At 34.3% G+C, this 24711-nt stretch overlaps 1 pseudogene; it reads left to right on the forward strand.

The window, feature by feature from the left end:
* Positions 1 to 5694: 5694 nt before the first annotated feature.
* Positions 5695 to 23969, forward strand: LOC149223770 (GCN5-related N-acetyltransferase 8 pseudogene; annotated as a pseudogene).
* Positions 23970 to 24711: the final 742 nt, after the last annotated feature.

Below are 24711 nucleotides of genomic sequence, written 5' to 3' on the forward strand. Positions count from 1 at the left end.
TAATGCTTCAATTCACCAATTGGAAAATAGGAAGACTACTTTCTTGGAATATTTTGTTAAGCATAAATTACACAGTTAGATAACTCTACAATCAACTGGTTGAACACACTTGCATGAATTAAAATTGCATAAATGGAAAATCTAAACTATCAAACTTGAAAGCAATAAAATGACATACTTAAATGAAATCAAAGCAAAACTTCAAAACAAAATCTACTCTACCTTACATTCTAATGTGCTCCATCACATCTACTTCACATCTCCTTCCATGTTGAGAACATCAAAGCTTTATTCAAATTCTTAAAAATTACAAAGCACAACAAAGCTCTCCAAAGCTTTCCAAAGCCATCAAGGAAGAACTACAAACTCCAAGCTAAAGAGATACCAAAATGCTACAAGCTTAAGAACTAAAAAACTAAGCTAACAAATGAAGGAGAGAGATCTCCTATTTATAAAAAAAGATGAGAAACCATCTCATTAATGAGAGTCCATGAATCTCTCCCTCTACCTCTAGAGTCCTAATCAAAATAGGAACTGATAAGACACATGTCTTCTTGGAGTTTCAGTACAATTAGGAGATGTGACACATATCCTCATGATTCCATGATTCTCTCCACTCAAATTAGAATTTGGCCTTTTGGTGCCACATAAAGGTCTTCTAGAAGCCTCCTTTTGACCTACACATGTCAAAAATCTCAACCCACTTGTTAGGTATAAGCCTATGCACATTATTTTCTAATTTTTCACCACAAATTCACTTTAAAACACTAAGAATTAATAAAGTTTGGAAAAACATAAATGTGACCTGTCATGTGGAAAGAGTCAATTTTGCGGACAAAACCGACCTCCCTAGAAGCTAAGGCTTTCTAGTGACAAACAAGACAAGTAAACACTACCTTTCTCTAAATATGCATTTAGAATACAAGTAATCAGGTGTTCATAACATACCTTTAGTCCAACGCTTTGTAGTAGTCTAGCCTCGCCGATCTGGATGAGCTCCTCCTTCTCTTTGAAACCTGCATTCACTAACAAGCCAAAAGATTACATAGCACCTGAATAACTTATAAAATAACACATATTCATCATACAGACCAAGGAGTATATGAAACAAATCATGTATAACAATCTGTTGAGAAAAGTGAGCTTATTTGTATTATGTGGAAACAAAAGAAACCATTACAACCTGAGCCTTGGTGTTGTGCAGGTCCCTCCTAGGGTCCAGCAAGAGTTTTCCTTTACTTTGATCAGCTCACCCACTTCCAAATAAGGCTAGGAAAGGATGGGAATCTCTCCTCTCAAGCTCTATAAGGGAGTCCTAATTCCAGCAGCATCTACCCTTAGGAATCTTCAGCTTTCAACCTCCCCTCCCTCCGGCCCAATGCCTGTATTTATATTGCTTTGGAGGAAGTTAATCAGGTCCACCATCAATGGGATAAGCCCTTCTTTCAATGGGATAGCTCCCCTCTTGATGGGATAAGTTCCTCTTTCATAGGGATGCATGAACCATCTGGAGCGCTCAATACACGTCAAACCATCTTCTAGAATGCTCTAGATTCGACCACAAGTAACTTTTTTGAGGTAAAACTCGCGCCTTTTGACCTTTACAGGAGTACGCACCCACCCCTTTACAGACAGAGCGTACAAGTACGCAAGTATTATGAACTTGAGGTGCGTACACGCAGGTAAGGCTAAGAGAAACTGCGTAACCAGAGTTAATTGACTTTTTAAGGACTTTCTCTCTTTCTTGGAGTTTGATATGAGGAGCAGAGGTATAAGACTTGCCAAGGAGGACAGTATGACAGTTGATGGAGCCATACTGACTGCAAATAGTCATGGTGACAAATTTTAGTGTAACAGATTGCCCCCTAAAGTGCGAAGCCTGTAGTAGATTAGGGTTTCATATCATCTAGGAAGGGTGAAGTACTTTATCATTTCAAGGATTATCTTGTGGAGAGCCCAGTCGGAACCTGCAAATATTCAACACAAAATACATATATAAGATCATATCATCACTGAGGTAGGCATTCCCATACTCAGATTAAAAACTTTAACTAACAAACTAACTATTGTTCTGATACAGGAATGATTTCGCAATACATCATAATCATAGACTCATGTAGACACAGTATGGACGCAGCCATCTGTTTATAATTAGTCTACTATATAATGAATACAAAACTCCTCGCAGCCTGGATGGCGGAAACTAGATCCAGGGTCTTCAATTCTACTTCCCGAAATAGTACGATTCTATCCATGTGAATAAATGAGTTGATGTCGAACATGGTAGAAACCACTTGATTACCAGTCAATGATGTAAACTGTTAACAATTGTGAGAGAGACCACCAGTGATGTCAATGGTTCTCAAAGTACCCAGTACAATCCATGAGATGTGAATGAATGTGTTGATGTCGAACATGTCACGGAATCCTTCGATCGAAAGTCAATGATGTAAACTGTCGTCGAAGGCGAGAAACCTGCCATTGATGCATGCAGACTTCAAGGTACTGACGATTTCTAGATCATATTTCTAGATAATGTGCTGATGTCGATAGAAAGCGATCCGTCGTAGGCAAGCCCACAACACGAAATCATAAATCAAGTTGAAGAAATGTAGCTGTAAGGACTGACTCAGGGATGGTCAATATGGATGACAGATATTTTGCAGATGAATGGTTTATTTGCAGTGACCTCTTGAACACATAATGACACAACAGATGGCTTGGTGACAATTGACCCAAAGTTAATACCCGGAAACTGACTGAAGACTTTCAATGTGGTTTGATCAACTATTAGGCAAAGGATTTCCCAACCCAGGTGAATGAAAAGTGTCGTGTTCAAGAGTGGTGATAAGGTTTCTTCGAGACAAAGGATAACAAATAGGCTCATTTTTCTCTCTTTTCCCCCACCATTTCTGGCAAGTACCTCTTTATTTTTTACAAGCTTGAGGAGGATAACATATGCTTGATTATAAGCTCATCCTTCGGATGAGTCCAACTTAGTTTAGATTCGAACCCTAAGAAGGAGTGGTCCGTTCATGTTTGTAATCGAACAGGTCCTTTACTGTGAAATTTTAATAAGTCCAGTATAGGAGAAACTCTGCGTTTTTCAATTTTAGAGAGTCTGAAAAACTTAAGAAGACTCCAAGGTTGAACTTTTTCGTAAATTTGTGTCTCCCAAGCCCGGAAAAGTATAAAATAATACTTGAGAGAACCGCTTGGTTTTTAACGACCAAGGAGTACTTTCATAGTTAGTGTCTTTGACCTGAAAAGTAAAAAGCGATCAAGGACACGTCGTTTTATTTCTAGTATCGAGTTTGAAACAACAAAAACCCGGCAATCTTTTCCTGTTTTTACGGTCAGAAAAGGGCTATAAGGGGACCGTCTTTTAATTTCGTTTTAACGAGTGTAAAAGAAACGCTCGGCAATCTTTTCATGTTTTAGGAGTCAGAAAAGGGCTTAAAGATGACTCTGCGGTTTCACTTTTTCGTATGTTTTAACGAGTTCGAAAAAATGATAAAAATGTACTCATGGTTTTCACTTTTTCGTAAATTTTAATGAGTTCGAAAAAGGGATAAAAATGTACTCATATGGCCGACTTTCAATTTAATTTACGAGCAGAAAAAGACGGAAAGAACTCGGCATTTTCATTTGTTTTACGAGAATGAAAGATAGCAAAATAATCTCGGGATTTTCATGAGTTTAACGAGTCTTGAAAATAACTGAAATTGACTCGAGATAGGTTTCATTTTTACAAAAGCTTGAAACAGAGAAAAACTATGCTTCCAAGTAATTTCATTTTTACACAAGCTTGAAATAGAGAGAAAACTGTGCTTGATGCCCCCTAAGCATAACTGCTAGAGCGCATGCCCCCCCAGCTTCGTTTCATTCAACCAGTTGGATGAAATGAAGGTTCAGTGATGAGATCATTTGAAAGACTCGACCTAAAACTGTAAGAAAATTATGCAAAAAACTAAAATAACTAACCTAAATATACAACTTAACATTTATGAGATCTAGTCAAACTCTCGACTCAATTAGAGGAGGATTTGTTTCATTTTTTAAGTATGAGACCCTTATGTTTAGATATGTATTTATAACCTATAGATTACATGTTTGGAATGTGTTTAATGAAATGTATGTCATGGTTAGGACTTGTTAGGTCAAGTTATTGTCTAAGTTTTGCATTAATGCCTTTGTCCTTGTGTCATTCATCATTTTGGAAAGTTCTATCAAGTTATGGGTAGAGGTCTGGATCTTAGTCCTGAAAAGTGGCTCAGATCTTGGGGTTGCATGCACAAAACTGGGTAAATTAGACTGCATTCACTAGGAGGCAGGGTTATCCATGCAATTGGAGGCTTACAATCGATGGATTGCCCTGTTAAGCATGCGACTGATAGACTAGGTCAGTGAAAAAAAAAAGTTATCTTAGGGTTATGGTACTTGGAGTGGTTGCTTAGCTCCGAGGGGTCCTGTAGCTCCCAAAGAAGGTAAATAAAGTTTTAGTTTGTTGATTCCACTTCCTTAACTATACTTAGGAGGTCTAGTCATTTCATACTAGCCCTCAGCTCATGTTTACGCTTATAGACTAGTGAAAGTGGGTAGATATGGTAGGGGTGGTTACAACATGCTTGCACTTTCACTAATACAAATTTTACCTTAAGCTTGGTGCTAGGAATTTTTATGAGTATTTATATCGTTTACACAAAGGGTCATTCTTACAATTTATATGTATTAATCTCATCCAAACCTCAAAAGTCACACCTCCCATGTATTAAAACTCTTTTAACTAGTTGTTATTGAAATTTAGCAAAACAAAATTTTATGGTTTTGATCAATCTCATATATTTCATGCTTTCTTAGGTTTAAAGTCCATTAAAAATTCCCCCAACCCTTCAATCATTTTTCAAAACTTCGTTGCAATAGACGTGTAAGAGGGACAAATTTAGGGGCTAAATTTCGTAAATGGACTAATTTTCCACACTAATTTCCTTTTAGGGCCCCCTAATTTTCATTTTTTCTAAAAGTGTTTCGTCTATATTTTTTAGGATAAATTTTTTACCTTGAAAATTGCCAAAATTTTATATATACTATATAAAATCATTAGAAATTTGAATATTTTTACAAAATGATTAACAAACTTTTTACAATTTACATTTTAGGAACTAGTAAGAATGGTGAAAGTTTCTATACTTTAAGATAAATTTATAAATTTCCATCCATAAAATTTTCCTTTATCTGTAATCAAGTAAATATCCACAACTGACACTAAGTTGGTTCTTAACATATAAAAATAATAATAATTGCACCAATAATAACAATGTGCATATTATGGGGGCAAAATTATGGTGGAGATGGATAAAAGATTCAGATGCTCCTTGGGCTCAAATTTGGAACCAGAAATATGAAAGCAATTGGCAAAACAAGGACCACATAAGACTGTCTAGCATCATAAAAGGCTCCCACATCTGGAATAAAGCTTGGGAAAATAGAGACATAGTTCAAAAGAATAGCTTCTGGGAGATTAGAGTGGGAGACCTGGCATGGTTTTGGGAGGATAAATGGCAACAGGAACCTAAGCTGTTAAGAGAGGACTTTGTGGATCTCAAGAATGATACTGATAACAAAGGGTTACTCTAGGTAAATGATTTTTGGGATCAGACAAATAGTGAAGGAAAATGGAGAACCTGGAAGAAAATGGAATACAGGAATGATAGCCCCTTGAAAGAAAAGGCTGGTGCTCTAATGGTCATTCTGGATCAAATAAAGATACTGATATCAGCTGATCCTGATCAACTTAGATGGGGAGTTAACAATGAAGGCACCTTTAACCTTAAAGAGGCAAAATGCATAGCCCTTGAGCTTGATTCCACAAAACCGGATTGGGTTTGGAAGAATCTTTGGAGGAACCAAGGATGGATGAAAACCAAACTGTTCATGTGGCTGGTACATCATAAGAAAATTCTGACATGGCAGAATATCCGGAAAAGGGGCGTTTTGGGCCCATCCAGATGCCAGCCATGTGAATCACAAGAGGAAACAATGGGGCACCTTCTCAACACCTGCATATTTACCTCCGCATTGTGGAATGGTATTGCCTTAATATTTAGACAAACAGACAGGGACAGAGGAAGCATTACCAACACCCTAAGCAACTGGAGGAGGAACTTATCTGATTATGAAACGATAAAAAAAGCTTGGGCTTTAACTCCAAGCTTCCTAATATGGGACGTCTGGAAAGAACGCAATAATAGAATTTTCAAAAATAAAAAAAGTTCCTCCCAGACGATCATGGAACAAATTTTAAGGCAGCTCAAGGAGACAGTTGGAACTTTAATGTAAACACCCCCTACAACTCTCCTTTAAAATGTTGATGCGCAGATACTTCTTTAGTTGGGTATGCAACGGCTTATTCCTCAGGGCAAGAACAGGTTGGTAAAGCAACTGGTCACTGATAAAGATTTCTGGCATCCTCCCCCTCAGGGATTTATGAAATGTACGGTAGATGGGGCCTCAAAAGGAAATCCAGGTATGGCTGGTTATGGTGGTGTAATAAGGGATGAGAAGGGTTGCATACAATACATTTTTCATTTCAGTCTGGGAAGAGCCACAAACAATATGGCGGAGCTAATGGCACTAGAGCAATGTTTAGAAATCCTGAAGAACAACAATCTTCAGAATATCATAATTGAAGCAAATTTTGAGTTGATCATTAATTCGGTCAAGAGAATCTGTTGTGGTTCGGCTTCGGAAAAGGTCTCGAGACACTGGAGGCTTTTGTAGGTCGATCAAAGAATCCATCTCTACCTTCAAAACATGAGAACCTTAAGCTTCACACATGTGCGTAGGACAACCAACAAATTGGCAGACATACTTGCCAACAAAGGTGCTCTCTACACTAAAAGTAGAAATAAGTACATATGGCAAGAGGTTCCTCGGGGTAGATTGAGGGATGATTGTCTCAACCAGGCGAATGAGGACAGAGAGATACATTAGAACAGAGAATGTCAGCAGTAGCGGAGGTTGGGTTTGTAGATACATAATCAACATGAAGGGGTTTTCTAGAGGTAATTTTGAAAATGGCACACAAGCCTTTGTTAGCTTTATCAATCCAGAACAGCTCAGACAGAGAGTTCTTGGGTGGGAGATGATTCGCAAATTAAGGATTTTTTCAAAACTTTCTCCTAACTCAGATTAACTCAGTTTTACTTGGTGGGAAGAGGGGGTGAAGAGTCTCCAATTAGAAGGAACAACAACACCCCACCATAGGTATATAACTTTTGGCAATGGATACAGCGAACTGGCGAGGTTGGTCTACATGTTTTTGGATGCTCGAATGGCAGGAATCGCTCCTCTCATCCGTTGGATCAAACGGTTGAGGATCAAGGGTGGAGATTCAAATTGCAGAATGATGGGTTCAGACCAGAGTCTTTGCTTCCTCAGCGGAATCGAAACCTTCCTCATTACTACCTTTAGTTTAAATACCGCCCTCAAGGTGGTTTTTGGCTTATCAGAAGCTCTCAACTCTGGAAAGTGGTTTCAAATATTTGAGCCCAATGCCACTCAACATGCAACACGTGGCTCTAGTAGGAGAGAGAATACCACCCTCATCGGGCAGGTATTCTCCGAGCTTCTTTTTCATCTGATATGTTCATCAACTGTTGGATCTTGCGAGGCAAAGCAACGACCCAAGATCATTTTGCATGTTGGTGGGTTCGGGTCAGAGTTATGCCTTATTGTTATCGTCTGTGCTTGTTCAGCTTAGTGGCAGGTAGCAATGAATTTCGGGCGGACCACATACGCTATATTTATGCCACTTTTTGGACCCGAAATCTAAATAGTTTGGTTTTTAATTCTTTTTCGGGTCCGGTTTTAGTGCCAACTTGTATGCCTTGTTTCACTTCGTTGTGATGGATCAAATTGCATCTGTATTTTGGAGGACGTAGGGGTGGGAGCCCATGGCTCAACTATTTAGCCTTGGGTTCTTTGGCCCATTCCCTAGGAGGGATAGCTAATTCAATGTCCCCTGATTCCTTAGGGTTGGTTGTAATTTATGTAATTAATCCTTTTTAGTTAATATGAATAGAAGGCACGACTCTTGCTTCAGCTAAAAAAACAATGTGCATTTACAACTCAGGCACTATATGTCAAATCTAACTTGAATATAAACTAAAATTGAAAAGATGGAAAAACAAGCAACAATAATATTTTTTTTTTGAAATGATCGTAATAATTATGAATTTTTATAATAAAATGATCATCTGAACCCTAGATCTTTTTAAATATTAGGGGTATTTGATCTATGAAATGAAATTTTAAATAAATATCTTTTGATTCTAATTGAAAGGCTAGTCAAATAATTTATCTTTGTGATGAGATGCATTTTACACCTTATCACTTAACGTTACATTTAAAATTAGTAAAATAATACTTACATTAACAAATTAAAAAAATATTAATAACAAAAAAATCAGTGTCCCCTATAAATAAAACTTCAATTTCTATCTTAATTTTACAACAACTTTATATAGAGATAAAGTAATTGAAAACAAAAAGATCTTTAACTTACTTTTTGGTATTAGGGAGTTATAATATGTAATGCCTTAACTATTTAATATGGAGTTTAAAGATGACATGTAAAAATAATATTATTGATATTACATGATGTGTAATTCATTCTATCTTCATTTCACATGTAATATTTAAAACAAAAATATATTAATAACAAAAAAATACTTTACAATTAGTCATAAATAAAGTATTTGAATAACCATATTAAACAAGTGCTACAGGGAAACTCAAGTTATAACTTATGCTCTAGCAAAATTTGTGTACCAATTTATAACCTACATTAGTCAATGCTAAATTAATAGTGGTAAATAGGCAAATCTAATTCTATAATCTTGCTTTGGTAGGGATGAATAACTTGAATTATGAAGTAACTAAATTAATAGTGGTAAATAGGAAAATCGAATTCCATAATCTTGCTTTGGTAGGGATGAATAAGTTGAATTGTGGAGTAGATTAAATAATTGCTTGCTAAGGCACAAAGCCTTACATAAATATGGTAGATGATAACCACTTGTAAGTCTACACTTTTATAGTTTTACTCCTACATAAATGCTAAAGAAGACATAAATAATGGTGGGAAGTAATTCTTGGTAAGTATATTTATTCACATTTGAATGTTTAATGTTTTAAATGGAGTTGACATCTAACATTTAAAAAAATATTAATAACAAAAACAATTTTAAACATATACACATACATACATATATAGACAAGCCTATCGATAAACATGTAACATTTTTAAAAATCATATGGATATATGTTTATGACTTTCCAATATGAAATGACATGTATTAACATTTTAATGTGTAGTTGATAAATTATGAAAAAAATTCAATGTTAACTATGCATGTATTGGCTTGGTAGATCCAGAGTTAAAATAAATCTATGCTAGTTAATTTATAATTCATTTTTATTTTTACTTTTTTATACTTTATATATTATATGTATATGTAATTTTTTCTATAATATTTTAAATATTAAAACTTCAATATAAACAAAAATAAAACAACTCAGAAAACAATGTATTGTTGAATGTTATCACCAAAAATTAAGAAATGTGATTAATTAATATTTTTTATATTCACATATATATATCTGGGTGTGTTTATATATATATGTTTTTAATATAATAATAATTCATTTTAAATTGAAAATATTGTGAACAAATTATAATTCAAGAAAATAGAAATAATAAAAAAAAAAATTAAAAGTTAAATAAAAAAGAAATAAACCTAAAAAAAAAAATCAATAACTAATAGAAATGGAAGCTATTAAAATAACCCCATAATAAAACCTCAACCAATCACCTTACAAATAAATAAATTTAAATAATAACAAATAATAACAAAAATTGAATTATTAATATTAAACTATGAATAAATGATATAAATTTTTAGTTAAAAACAAAACTAAATACTTTATACCATACCTACCATAGATATAATAATATAATATTGAATTATGATAAATTATTTAGACCCATTAATCATAATTTTCACTAAGATTAAAAAAAAAACTTTTATATTCATATAAACACAATCTACTATATATAGAATTTGGTATTGGTTAGGTGCACACTATTAATTAATCCTCAAAATTGATTTTATGCAATACCATCATTTAATTCTTAAAACTGGTTTCAGCCAACATTACATATGTGATTCTGATTATTTATTGACAGTGCAAGATAATCATATGCCAAAAAGGGCTGGAATATATTCATATAGCACAGTCACATATATAAAAAGTATAAATTTATATATAAAATATGAAGTTTGGTATTAGTGGTCACACCATTAATTAATTCCCCATATTGGGTTTTTTCAAAAAAAAAAAATGTAATTATAATGATTTATTATTGATGCAGTATGATCTCTGTTGATGTCGAGATGTGATAAAGTTACGGTTGATGTTGAGGTGTGATGAAGATGATAATTTTAGATTTTTTTTTAAATGATAAATGAGAGCCACTGTGACTTTGTAACTTTATGAGGAATAATTACTCACCAATTTTTAAATTTTTTTGGTTAGTCAAACTCAAGAAAAACACACATTATAGGGTGATGTTTTAAGCCTTCATTATTTACTAAATCCAACATAGTGCAATCGCTTACTAATTCAATTTTTCATTAAATTCCTAAGATGGGTAATGTATTAAGTGCAAAATAATGTTTTTTTATATAATCTGTGTCTTCGACATAATGTATAAGAGAAACTTGTCCACAACCCAATAGTTGTATGGCAATCATATCATAAAATGTATTTTCTGTGTTTCTTATGGATCCCTCAAAGGCCATGCATCTTCTCACTTAAGATTGGATTACGGCCCAAAATTTTTAGAAAATTAAAATCAATGTTCCGAATGGAATATATACTCTAACCTTAATGTTGCCGTATTCCAAGAAACTGAATAAAATTTTGCTGCCGTATTAGACTGATCCTGTGGAGTTTGGAGGGTCGTGACTAGGAACTCTGCGCTTTAGTCATATAGAATGGCTCTTCGGACGTCTAAGCTTGTTTATTTAATGTGAATCTGGCTTCCACGTCTGTTTATTTAAATATTTTTATAAATTACTGTTGGGAGCCAGGCTCTCTTTATGTTGTACCTATAGTGTTGTGTATACTGCATATATGGTGTTATATGCATGTTGCATATGCGGTCATGTGTATGTATAGTGTTGTGTGCCTATTGCATATGTGGTAGTGTGTACATATACTATTGAGTGCACGCTGTATATGTGGTACTGTGCACATATGGTATTGTGTGCATGTTGTATATGCAGTGTTGTGTATATATGATGCTATGTACATGTGGTACATGCGTTGTTGCATGCATGTGGTGTTGTGTATACGTTGTGTTGTACTATGTATACATATATGTATTGTGTTGTACACCGAGTGTAGGTGTATGTATATGTTTTGTTGTACATCGGTTGTAGGTGTATGTGTTGTGTTGTATACTGGGTGTAGGTATTTGTGTGGTGTTGTACACTGGGTGTAGGTCTATGTGTTGTGGTGTACACCGGGTGTAGGTTTATGTATTGTGTTGTTTTGTACACCAGGTGTAAGTGTAGGTGTATGTGTCATGATATATACAAGGTGAAGGTATATATAATGTGTGGTGTTGTACATAGTGTGTGGATGCATGTGTTGTGATGTACATTGTGTATGTGTATGTGAATGAAGAGAAGAGAAGTATTTGGTGCTTGTCAGGTGTGGCAACTAATCCAGTGGTTGCACAGAAAGAACAAAGGCGGAAGAAAATAACTGATTGAAGTATACGTATAATTATTTTATTTTAGTTCATTATGCATGTGATCTAGACTCTAATTAATAATTATTACATGTGATTTATGATTCTAGTTTATGATGATTGTATGTGATTCATGATTTTGATCTATGATGGTTGCATTTTGAGCTAACCGGATGTGATATGTTTATTCATGATGATTTGATCAAAGAGCTAGTTTGACTTGTTGTGATAGGAAGTAAACATAATTGCAAGTGTACCTTATTGACGAGCTACCAATGAGGTATGATTTGAATTTACTTCAATTCATTTTGAGTCTAATGACTATTATGTGCTTGGTACAGGAAAGCATGGAAATTCCCAGTTTGGGTGGTTTGATTAACTGCGATATAACTAGAAGCAATAACAAAAAGGAATTAGAACAGGCAATAGTGTGTTGGTAAAGCCTTTAGGAGCAGGGCCATTGTGGGACATTGGTACCCAATAGTGTCCATCGATTTCCATGAGCATGTTATGACCGGTATAATCCCTTGGTTATTAGACCTTCCAATGCGAGAAAACATTTCCAAGGGATGGATTTCCCGGGAAAGAGGATGTCAGGGAACTTGGAAGGTGAGTGACTGAATGGAAGGGGGTTACCGGATTTCCCAAGGGACTATCTAGCAAAGAAGGGAAGGCCGAGGGATGGATTCTTTTGGTCATTAACATTTCCAAATAGAATCAAAAGCACATTGGGAGTGTGTGCTAGAATAATGAGTCGGTAACTGTTCACTGAGAGAACATGTAGCGCAAGGATCCTGGCATTGGCTATTAGATGCAGAGTTTGACTTTGGCAATAGATTCTGGACTTCCTGGAAAGGAGGTGAATACTATTATTACTTTTAGAGTGGAAGTGTGAGCCTCTAGATTCCCTTGTTGTTGATGCAAGATATGTATCCTTCATTGTTTACCGGTTGAGGAAAATGAGTTTTGGTACATGTAGATATTTATGTATGGTTGTTATTGTTAATACCGTAATGAGCTATGTTATAAAGTTCCAATAAATAGTATGTTTGTCATGTTTTCAGCAGGATGTCAATGTAAATACTACCACAAGCTAGGTTATAAAGTTCCATAGGCATTATGTTTTGTTTTCAGCTGTTTGTTTGTCGTAGGTGTCATAGAACACTGAGGACACATGTTCCAATATGAATGGTGGGAAAAAAATCCTAATGGGTGCTCATTTGGTTTATTATGGCTAAGGAAATTGGCAAAGACATTGAAAAGGAAAGGAGGCATTAATTGACATTTTATTTATGAAATAAAGGAAAATGGGAGAAAAAAAAGATGAAGAGTCACATATTTAAATGAGGGAAATTGAAGAAAATAGAGGCCTCAGTGATAAAAATGTTTTTGAGGATCAGTTCATGGGTTTTTTCAATGTGATGACTTTTGCTAGTTAAGTTTTGGAGCTCTCTCTATTCTCTCATACTCTCGCACACTAAGAGAATCATGAGCATTCTAGCATTAGAGAAAGAAAGGAAAAGGAAGGACAAGGAATTAAAGGGAAGCAAAGGTCAAGCAAGGAAGAGTTGGAACAAGCACTACAATGGGATCACTTGCAGGTATCGAGTTGCATGTACGGTTTCCTTGTTAGTTTGGACACATGCATGCATGTCTGTATTAAGTTATCTTGTTGTCACCGACATGGGTTTTGTCAGGTGTGACAATGGTTTCAGCATTGTCTTTCCATTTTCGGATAGCCATAATGTGAAGGAGTTCTCTCTTTGTTTGAGCTTAAATTGTTGGATGGTTTTGGAACCAAGTGAGGTGGTCTCAGGAAAACTCCCAAGGGCCTAGAAATCCCTTGAATAGTAATGGAAAAATACTCAGTAAAGCATGAGGGTGGAGATGGGAAAATTACTCAAGGTATTATTGAAGAAATCCAGAGGCATCCATGCTTTTTTACGGCCTAGTGATCCCTTGACCGATTTTGGCAGGATTGCAGTAAAGCTTAGTTTTGTATGTTTCTTTGTTTGGGCTTAGGAATCCCTTGACAGGTAATGAAGGGATTGCAGTGAAGCCTGGTTGGGTAGGTGCTTGCTTCAGACCTAGAAATCCCTTGACTGGAAATTACGGGATACGCGGTAAAGCCTGAGGAAGCCCTGGTTCTTTTGTTGTGAGTCCCACATTCATTCTTGGAATATGGTATGGTGGTGATTGGCTGAAAGAAAGATTTAGTTCATCCCAATCTATGGTTGGGTTGTATGTGGAAGTCCCTAACTTGGTTGACTTTTGCATATGTTAATAAGAGCTCTTTTCCTCTTTTATTTTCATGAGTACTTATACTTATTATTATGTGGCTTTGATGGTTGTTCTTTCACTGTTATTATTTTGGTTATATGCTGGTTATAAGCATTGTTTTATGATAGACCCTAGTTATGGCTCTCATTATGTTTTAATTAGTGAATGAATGGTTAATGAATGCACAACCTAATAGATGTGATTGCAACTATTGTGAGGGGGAATTAGACCTTCTTAATGAATTTTAGATAAGTATGAGATCCCTATGTTCAGATATGCATTTATATCGTGTAGATTACATGTTTGCAATGTGTTTAACTAAATGTCAGTCATGGTCAGACCTTGTTAGGTCAAGTTCTTGTCTAGGTTTTTCATTAATTATTTTTCCTTGTGTCATTCATCATTTTGGAAAGTTCTATCAAGTTCTGGGTAGAAGTCTAGATCCTAGCCCTGAAAAAGTGGCTCTGATCTTGTGGTTGCATGCATATAACTGGGTAAATTGAACTATAGTCACTGGGAGGTAGGGTTATCCATGCAACTAGAGGTTTACAAAATAATTATAGTTAAAAAATTATAGTTAAAAAACAAGGAATAATAATAGTTAAAAAATTTAAAAATTATTATAATAATAATGAATATTTATAATCAAATGATCATTTTAACCCTAGATTTTTTAACGATGAAAGATATTTATTTGTTGTGAGCAATGAAATGAATTTTTTAATAAATATATTTTAGTTCTAATCGAAAATTATATATCTATATATATTAATTTCAGTCAAATCATTTATCTTTGTGATGAGATACACTTTACACCTTGTCACTTAAAGTTACATTTAAAAGTAGTGAGATAATACTTACATTAACAAAAAAAAATACTAACAAAAAATCAATGTCGACTGTAAATAAAATACTTCAATTTCTGCCTTAATTTTACATCAAATTTATAAAAATTCTTTAATTTACTTTTTCATATTAGGGAGTTATAATATGTAATTCTTTCACTATTTAATATGGATTTTGAAGATGGCATGTAAAAATAATATTATTGATATTACATGATGTGTAATTCATTCTATGTTCATTTGACATGTAATATTTAAAACAAAAATATATTAATAATAAAAAATGCTTTACTATTAGTCATAAATAAAGTATTTCAATGCCCATATTAAAGAAGTTCGATTAGTCCATTCAACTCAAGTTATAACTTATGCTCTAGCAAAAATTACATAAAAATTTATGACCTACATTAGTCAATGCTAAATTAATAGTGGTAAATAGGCAAATCGAATTCTATAATGTTGCTTTGAATGAGAGGAATAAGATGAAATAATTGCTTGCTAAGACACAAAGCCTTACATAAATTGGGTAGATGACAACCACTGGTAAGTCTACACATTTATAGTTATACTCTTACATAAATGCCAAGGAAAACATAAATAATGGTTGGAAGTAACTCATGGTAAGTATATTTATTTAGATCTAAATGTTTAATGCTTTAAATGAAGTTCACATGTAACATTTTAAAAAATATTGATATAAAAAATAATTCTAAACATATACACATACATACATATACAAACAAACATATAGATAAATATGTAACCTTTTTAAAAATCTTACACATAGATAAACATGTAACATTTTTAAAAATCCTATGGATATATGTTTATGACTCTCCAATATGAAAGGACAAGTATTAACATTATAATGCCTAAAAGATGAATGATAAAAAAGATAATTTCAATGTTAACTATGTATATATTATATAAAACAAGTGAAAATTAAAAAAAGAAAAAAAAAAAAATTTACTTGAAACATTTTATTAGTTTGTTACTCAAAACTAGTATGTATCCATTTTAACTCTGGTTCTACCAACATCTAAAAGGAATCAAATCTTTTTAGGTGCAAATCTTTCTTTAATTTTACACTAAAAAAAAAATAATTTTGAGAGATTTAATCTCTCCTAATTTAATAGATCAAGAACTAAAATAACTCTATATAAATTAATTTATAACTCAATTTTCTTTTTCTTTTTTCATATATATACTAAATTGTTTAGACTCATCAATTATAATTTTTAATAATATTAAAAACAAACCTAATATATTCAATCAAAGACAATCTACTAGATATAAAATTTGGTAGGAGTTATTTCACACCCTCAATTAATTCTCAAAACTGATTTTATCCAATAACATCATTGATTTCTAAAACTGGTTTCAGCCCACAACATATATGTGATTCTGTTTATTGTTAAAAACAAACCTAATATATTCAATCAAACACAATCTACTGGATATAAAATTTGGTAGTAGTTATTTCACACCCTCAATTAATTCTCAAAACTGATTTTATCCAATAACATCATTTATTTCTAAAACTGGTTTCAACCCACAACATATATGTGATTCTGTTTATTGTTAGTGAAAGATAATGATATGCCCAAAAAAGCTGGAATATATTCTTAAAGTTATATATAAAGTTATATATAAAGTATGAAGTTTGATATTGGTTGTCACACTATCAATTGATTTTCAAAATGGCATATATATAAAGTTTGATATTGGTTGTCACACTATCAATTGATATTCAAAATGGCATATATATATGCCATTTTAAAAATCAATTGGTTGTTATAATGATTTATTATTAGTGCAGTATGATTTTTGTTGATGTTGAAATGCGATAAAGATGATAAATTTAGATTTTTCCTGTGAATTTGTTAATTTACGAGGCATAATTACTCACCAATTTTTAAAAAATTTTGGTAAGTCAAACTCAAGACAAACAGACGTCTTCATTATTTAATAAATCCAACCCAGTGCAATCGCTTGTAACACTCTGCTAATTCAATTTTTCATTGATGTGGAACTCTGTGATTGGTGGGTGTGGATGAGGAATCTGACTCTAATAAATTGTAACATCAGATGTAAATCAAATTTCTCGTGCACAACTTTTCTTTTGCTCACTGTAATACTGCCCATGGATTGTTTGATTTGACCTAAAATCTACACTTTCCACAGACAAGCTCATGATTATACCATCGATGTTTCTTTCTCTTTATAAATATTATTTTTGATTGACCGAGCGAGAAGGTTGTTGTGTGTGGTTGTGAGAGTCAGTCCTGCGTGCCCATCTTTCTCACACGTAACTTATCACAATTTATTAGTGGGTTTGCAGTTCATGCCAGCAGCCCTGCTGACCCATCTTTCTCACACGTAACTTATCACAATTTATTAGTGGGTTGGCCACAGCAGGGACGCAGCGGCCATTGATAGCCACTGCAATTAATATTGCTTGCAAGAAAAGGCAGCAGCACTATCAGTGTATCAAATAATCAAACACCTCACCTAGTGGAGATGAATTTAGTGGTCAGACTATCAATTAATTCTGTAAAAAATCAATACGCGCTTTACATATGTATTTAATATTATATAAGGTGGAATGGACAAATTTAAATCCGAAAGCTTTATATTCACATCTTTAACATACTGTACTGTGTTGGACATCAACAGTGAAATGGAAAATCGTTTGTCAATCAGTATCTTCACATGAAAAAAAAGAGAGCAGCGGACTTTTCTTTTCTGCTATTCTTGTCTCCCATGCCCAAGTCTTCTTTGGCTGGGCTACTGGAAGGAAATAAGACAGCGGGATGGGACCGGGAGGCTCAAAATGCGCCCGCGGGATTATGAATTGAATAAGAATACGGTAAAGATTTTATGGAAAATTACTGAATTATTGTAAGGTTCGCAAGAATTTGTTTACTGCTGAAGAATTTTAGAAAATCAAAATCAAAGTTCCGAATGGAATAAATACTCTGAACTTAATGTTGCCGTATTCCAAGAAACTGAATAAAATTTTGCTGCCGTATTAGGCTGATCCTGTGGAGTTTGGAGGGTCCTGACTTTAAAAAAAATAAATATAATTTGATGTAATTGTTTTCCCAATCTAAAACAAACTGAATATAATAGAATTCCAGATATTCCCATGAACCATAGAAGAAAACAAAAAGTTGATTTAGGATTGATAACAAGAACCATAAACCAAAGACAATAGCAAGAATGACAACAAATGAGCTTCCTTCTCGTACCAAATGAGCTTAAGCTGAGATCATTTTTACTGAGCATTAGTAATCCTCAAAAGATGAGCTTGAATCCTTTTAATGGCAGAAATGTGTAGTGGCCAGTGGATATGCTAAAAAGGGGTCCTCTTCTCTGCAACAATTGTCCAATAAAAGAAATAATTGAAATCTTACGGTAATGTCTGCTTACCAAGTTCAAGCTGTGTAGAACTGGAATCATGGGGTAGTTTGATTAGTATATGTGAAAGTCACAGTAAAAATAGCATGAACATTTTATGTCTACTCCATATACCCATCTTTCCTGCCTTTAAAAAGGAATATAATTTGATGCAATTGTTTTCCCAATCTAAAACAAACTGAATATAATAGAATTCCAGACATTCCCATGAACAATAGAAGAAAACAAAAAGTTGATTTAAGATTGATAACAAGAACCATAAAGCAAAGACAATAGCAAGAATGACAACAAATGAGCTTCCTTCTAGTACCAAATGAGCTTATGATGAGATCATTTTACTGAGCATTAGTAATCCTCAAAAGATGAGCTTGAATCCTTTTAATGGCAGAAATGTGTAGTGGCCAGTGGATATGCTAAAAAAGGGGTTCTCTTCTCTACAACAATTCTCCAATAAAAGAAATAATTGAAATCTTATGGTAATGCCTGCTTACCAAGTTCAAGCTTTGTAGAACTGGAATCATGGGGTAGTTTGATTGGTATATGTGAAAGTCACAGTATAAATAGCATGAACATTTTATGTCTACTCCATATACCCATCTTTCCTGCCTTTAAAAAGAAATATAATTTGATGCAATTGTTTTCCCAATCTAAAACAAACTGAATATAATAGAATTCCAGATATTCCCATGAACAATAGAAGAAAACAAAAATTTGATTTAGGATTGATAACAAGAATCATAAAGCAAAGACAATAGCAAGAATGACAACAAATGAGCTTCCTTCTCGTACCAAATGAGATTATGCTGAGATCATTTTTACTGAGCATTAGTAATCCTCAAAAGATGAGCTTGAATCCTTTTAATGGAAAAAATGTGTAGTGTCCAGTGGATATGCTAAAAAACGGGTTCTCTTCTCTGCAACAATTCTCCAATAAAAGAAATAATTGAAATCTTACGGTAATGCCTGCTTACCAAGTTCAAGTTGTGTAGAACTGGAATCATGGGGTAGTTTGATTGGTATATGTGAAAGTCACAGTAAATATAGCATGAACATTTTATGTCTATTCCATATACCCATCTTTCCTGCTTTAAAAAGAAATATAATTTGATGCAATTGTTTTCCCAATCTAAAACAAACTGAGTATAATAAAATTCCAGATATTCCCATGAACAATAGAAGAAAACAAAAAGTTCATTTAGGATTGATAATAAGAACCATAAACCAAAGACAATAGCAAGAATGACAACAAATGAGCTTCCTTCTCGTACCAAATGAGCTTATGCTGAGATCATTTTTACTGAGCATTAGTAATCCTCAAAAGATGAGCTTGAATCCTTTTAATGGCAGAAATGTGTAGTAGCCAGTGGATATGCTAAAAAAGGGATTCTCTTCTCTGCAACAATTCTCCAATAAAAGAAATAATTGAAATCTTACAATAATGCCTGCTTACCAAGTTCAAGCAGTATAGAACTGGAATCATGGGGTAGTTTGATTGGTATATGAGAAAGTCACAGTAAATATAGCATGAACATTTTATGTCTACTCCATATACCCATCTTTCCTACCTTTAAAAAGAAATATAATTTGATGCAATTGTTTTCCCAATCTAAAACAAACTAAATATAATAGAATTCCAGATATTCCCATGAACGATAGAAGAAAACAAAAAGTTGATTTAGGATTGATAATAAGAACCATAAAGCAAAGACAATAGCAAGAATGACAACAAATGAGCTTCCTTCTCATACCAAATGAGCTTATGCTGAGATCATTTTTACTGAGCATTAGTAATCCTCAAAAGATGAGCTTGAATCCTTTTAATGGCAGAAATGTGTAGTGGCCAGTGGATATGCTAAAAAAGGGGTTCTCTTCTCTGCAACAATTCTCCAATAAAAGAAATAATTGAAATCTTACGGTAATGCCTGCTTACCAAGTTCAAGCTGTGTAGAATTGGAATCATGGGGTAGTTTGATTGGTATATGTGAAAGTCACAGTAAATATAGCATGAACATTTTATGTCCACTCCATATACCCATCTTTCCTGCCTTTAAAAAGAAATATAAATTGATGCAGTTGTTTTCCCAATCTAAACCAAACTGAATATAATAGAATTCCAGATATTCCCATGAACCATAGAAGAAAACAAAAAGTTGATTTAGGATTGATAACAAGAACCATAAACCAAAGACAATAGCAAGAATGACAACAAATGAGCTTCCTTATCGTACCAAATGAGCTTATGCTGAGATCTTTTTTGCTGAGCATTAGTAATCCTCAAAAGATGAGCTTGAATCCTTTTAATGGCAGAAATGTGTAGTGGCCAGTGGATATGCTAAAAAAGGGGTTCTCTTCTCTGCAACAAATCTCTAATAAAAGAAATAATTGAAATCTTATGGTAATGCCTGCTTACCAAGTTCAAGCTGTGTAGAACTGGAATCATGGGGTAGTTTGATTGGTATAATTGAAAGTCACAGTAAATATAGCATGGACATTTTATGTCTACTCAATATACCCATCTTTCTTGCCTTTAAAAAGAAATATAATTTGATGCAATTGTTTTCCCAATCTAAAACAAACTAAATATAATAGAATTCCAGATATTCCCATGAACAATAGAAGAAAACAAAAAGTTGATTTAGGATTGATAACAAGAACCATAAAGCAAAGACAATAGCAAGAATGACAACAAATGAGCTTCCTTCTTGTACCAAATGAGCTTATGCTGAGATCATTTTTACTGAGCATTAGTAATCCTCAAAAGATGAGCTTGAATCCTTTTAATGGCAGAAATGTGTAGTGGCCAGTGGATATGCTAAAAAGGGGTTCTCTTCTCTGCAACTATTCTCCAATAAAAGAAATAATTGAAATCTTACTGTAATCCCTGCTTACCAAGTTCAAGTTGTGTATAATTGGAATCATGGGGTAGTTTGATTGGTATATGTGAAAGTCACGGTAAATATAGCATGAACATTTTATGTCTACTCCATATACCCATCTTTCCTGCCTTTAAAAAGAAATATAATTTGATGCAATTGTTTTCCCATTCTAAACCAAACTGAATATAATATAATTCCAGATATTCCCATGAACAATAGAAGAAAACAAAAAGTTTATTTAGGATTGATAACAAGAACCATAAAGCAAAGAGAGTAGCAAGAATGACAACAAATGAGCTTCCTTCTCGTACCAAATGAGCTTATGCTAAGATCATTTTTACTGAGCATTAGTAATCCTTAAAAGATGAGCTTGAATCCTTTTAATGGCAGAAATGTGTAGTGGCCAGTGGATATGCTAAAAAAGGGGTTCTCTTATGGCAGAATATAAAAAAATGATGAAAAAATCTCATTAAATATACCTTCTGTGGAATTCTAGAACCTAAAACTCTATTTCAAATAACCCCATCGATATTTTTAAATGATGTCATATTTTATAAATTCTGTTAAGGGAAATGAGCAAGGACAAAAATTCTTGGAACATTTATAAAGTGTAATGTAACATGGGATTTTTTAGTTCCTAGAAAATGCTTAAGCCATTTCAACTATCAGGGGCAGGTGGGTATAGGAATAATTGTCATTACTATATGCATCGCAGAGCCATTTGATCAACAACGGAAATATGGTGAGGGGAGCAGATTTCAAAGAATGAATCAGTGTTTTCATTGGCATGTTCGAGGAACATAGATGGAATAGAGTGGACACTTGCAAGGATCTTCCTTATTAGCTTAAATTGGTTAATTAATAATTTAAAGGGGTTACCATTGGAATGATAAGTACAGTGATTGCAACGGATCTGCTTTACTGACATAAAAAGGAAGATACCAAAATGGAGTGGAGCTGAACATCAAAAGTTTGGAATATAACAGATTGCTAGCAAGAAATTCACTGCAATGGATTTCATTATATTCAATTTATTACAAAATGCTAGAACTGTTTCCTCAAGACTGTGGAAACTACCACAGTATTGAATAATACTTCCCTCGTGCTTCCAGAGCATCATTTCATGTAATGATTCTTATAGAAAAGGTAAATTAATCTATCACAGCTTTATCACTTGTTGTACAACTGGAAGTTGGAAAACCATGGACTAGATAAAATACAAGTCTTCAACCATGACCATCACTTCCATGATGCATTTTAAAACAAAAAATATTTGTATAGATAAACATTGTGTGCTTGGATGAGAATTGCATGCTTGGAAAAATACCACAGTGTGTGCTTGGCTGAGAATTTATGTCTTCTTCATTGAGGTTCAATGCATGGACAATCCTGGTTGGAAGCAGAACTGTAGAACAACCTGAAAAAAAAAAAAGAGCATCCACATTAAAATTTTGAAAATTAATCAACACCATCATTGTCCTAGCAGATCATAAACTATATGTGACCAGGAACATCAACACGCATATATACACGAGCACACAAGATCAAAATAAACACTTTCACCGAACACACAACTAAAAGATAACAACCGACGTTGATTTTGGCAATAGGACAGTTAACACTTTATCACAAGCATAAAAGGACAGAACATCGTTCAGTGAACATCAACAAATCATGAAGAGGGCATGTTCAAAATAACATAACAATCTACTACGCTATCATATACTATTCCATGAAGGAAAAATCAGCTTGATGAAGTCATGAAAATCCAACGAGATCTACGATTAGAGGCAAGGAATCAAAAATCCAACAACAAAAAACGCAATGATAAGGTTCAAACCTCATTGGCCTTTGACCATGACAATGTCTAGGTTGTTTATGGGATTAAAATATTTAAAAAATAAAATAAAAATAAATACATAAGGGTAAAAAGAAGCATGAAAAAACAGGGTAATGAGAGTAACCTTGTTTCACCTAAAATAATGGAAAACTTAGAAGCAAGAAAGCCTTAATTGTCACCAACAAAGCTAGGATGAGATAAAATTCAACAATAGGTCTATCAATAAATCAATTCCGTGGAGCAAGAGGCACATAATGAAAAGGTACAAGATTATTCTCATATTCCTGAACAGTATTTTGAGTAGTGTGACTTTCCTTTAGACATTCCTATGGAAAAGGATATCATCAAAGCATCAAAATAAGAGGTAACAGAACTGGAAGTTTCAGAGAGACATATCAAAAGAGAGAATGAAATGCTCAAAGAGAAAAACCACAAGATTTTGAAAAGGATGTGTCACTGCTAGCATAAAAATTCCAAACTCAAGAAATATAGGAGGGAACCCTCTTTAGTGCACCTCCATTCCAAGGTCCCACAACCTTCCTGCTAGAAATTTCTCATAACAACTTCCCGACCCCGAAACCGTAGATGAATCATTTGAACAGACGGTTAAGAATGTGAACTTCAAAACCCCCGTGAATGACCCAGAAAGGGTTTCGTTCATCTCGGCTCTGGGAAACGACAGGACAGTTGTGGGTTTTGTTTTGTTTTTCAGGGACTATTCGATGTTTTTGGCAAAGCCGGGATTTTACATAGAGGATCTTTTTGTGAGAGAGCCTTACAGGAGAAGGGGTTTGGGTAGCATTCTTCTCAAGGCAGTTGCTGGGCAGGCTGCTAAAATGGGGTTTCGAAGAGTGGAATGGTGTGTGCTGGACTGGAATGTGCGCTAAAGAGGGTTGATGACAGAGCCTCTTCAGTCGCCTTGCAATGATTGGTCAAGCGTTCGAACTTGGCTAACTACTAAATTAGCTTTAGAATGTGGGGAACATCTTCTTAATTCATAATAGAGTAGAGAGCTTTGAACGAACAAAATCCAGTTTGAGCGGTGGGAAGGTGAGAAGAGTGGAAAAATGAACCTGCCTGTCTGTCGCCTGGTGATGTCTGCCTCATTTTGCTGCCTATCTGTTGCCTGGGTGGTGAGCTGTAGAGCGTGGGGTAGATTTTTCCCTTGGAGTGAGCTGGTGAGCTGCAGAGCTGGTGAGTCAAATTGGTTAGGGGAGCTGTAGAGCCCGCAGGGAAAATTCGAATGCAAATGAGCGAAATGGGAATTGGTTTGGGGCAAATTCGAATTGCCATACCTGCGCTCAGAATTCTGTCAGACGAATTAATGTTCCACAGTGGTGGAGGGTGGCGGAGCTTGTGAAAGGTGGCTGGGGGCGAAGAATTGCCGGTGGCTGGAGCGGGACGTTTTTCCGGGCAGTGAAAGAAACTAGGCAATTCCTCCACCTTGTTAGAATACTCCTATCATTATGTCAATTCGCCTTTAACCTGATTCGGCATTAAATTCTCCTACCTGTCTTCCCTTGAACAAGCTTTCGCAAAACCAGTGAATATGTTCGAAAAATTAAAACAAGTCAAGATGTTTTTTTTTGTAAATCCAGTCACGTTCAAATCCTGAACTCGCAGATAGAT

This window comes from Pinus tabuliformis, chromosome Q, assembly GCF_031772625.1.
Source record: "Pinus tabuliformis cultivar Carrire ecotype Pingquan chromosome Q, CPIR1, whole genome shotgun sequence".
In the NCBI taxonomy this organism is placed as follows: Eukaryota; Viridiplantae; Streptophyta; class Pinopsida; order Pinales; family Pinaceae; genus Pinus; species Pinus tabuliformis.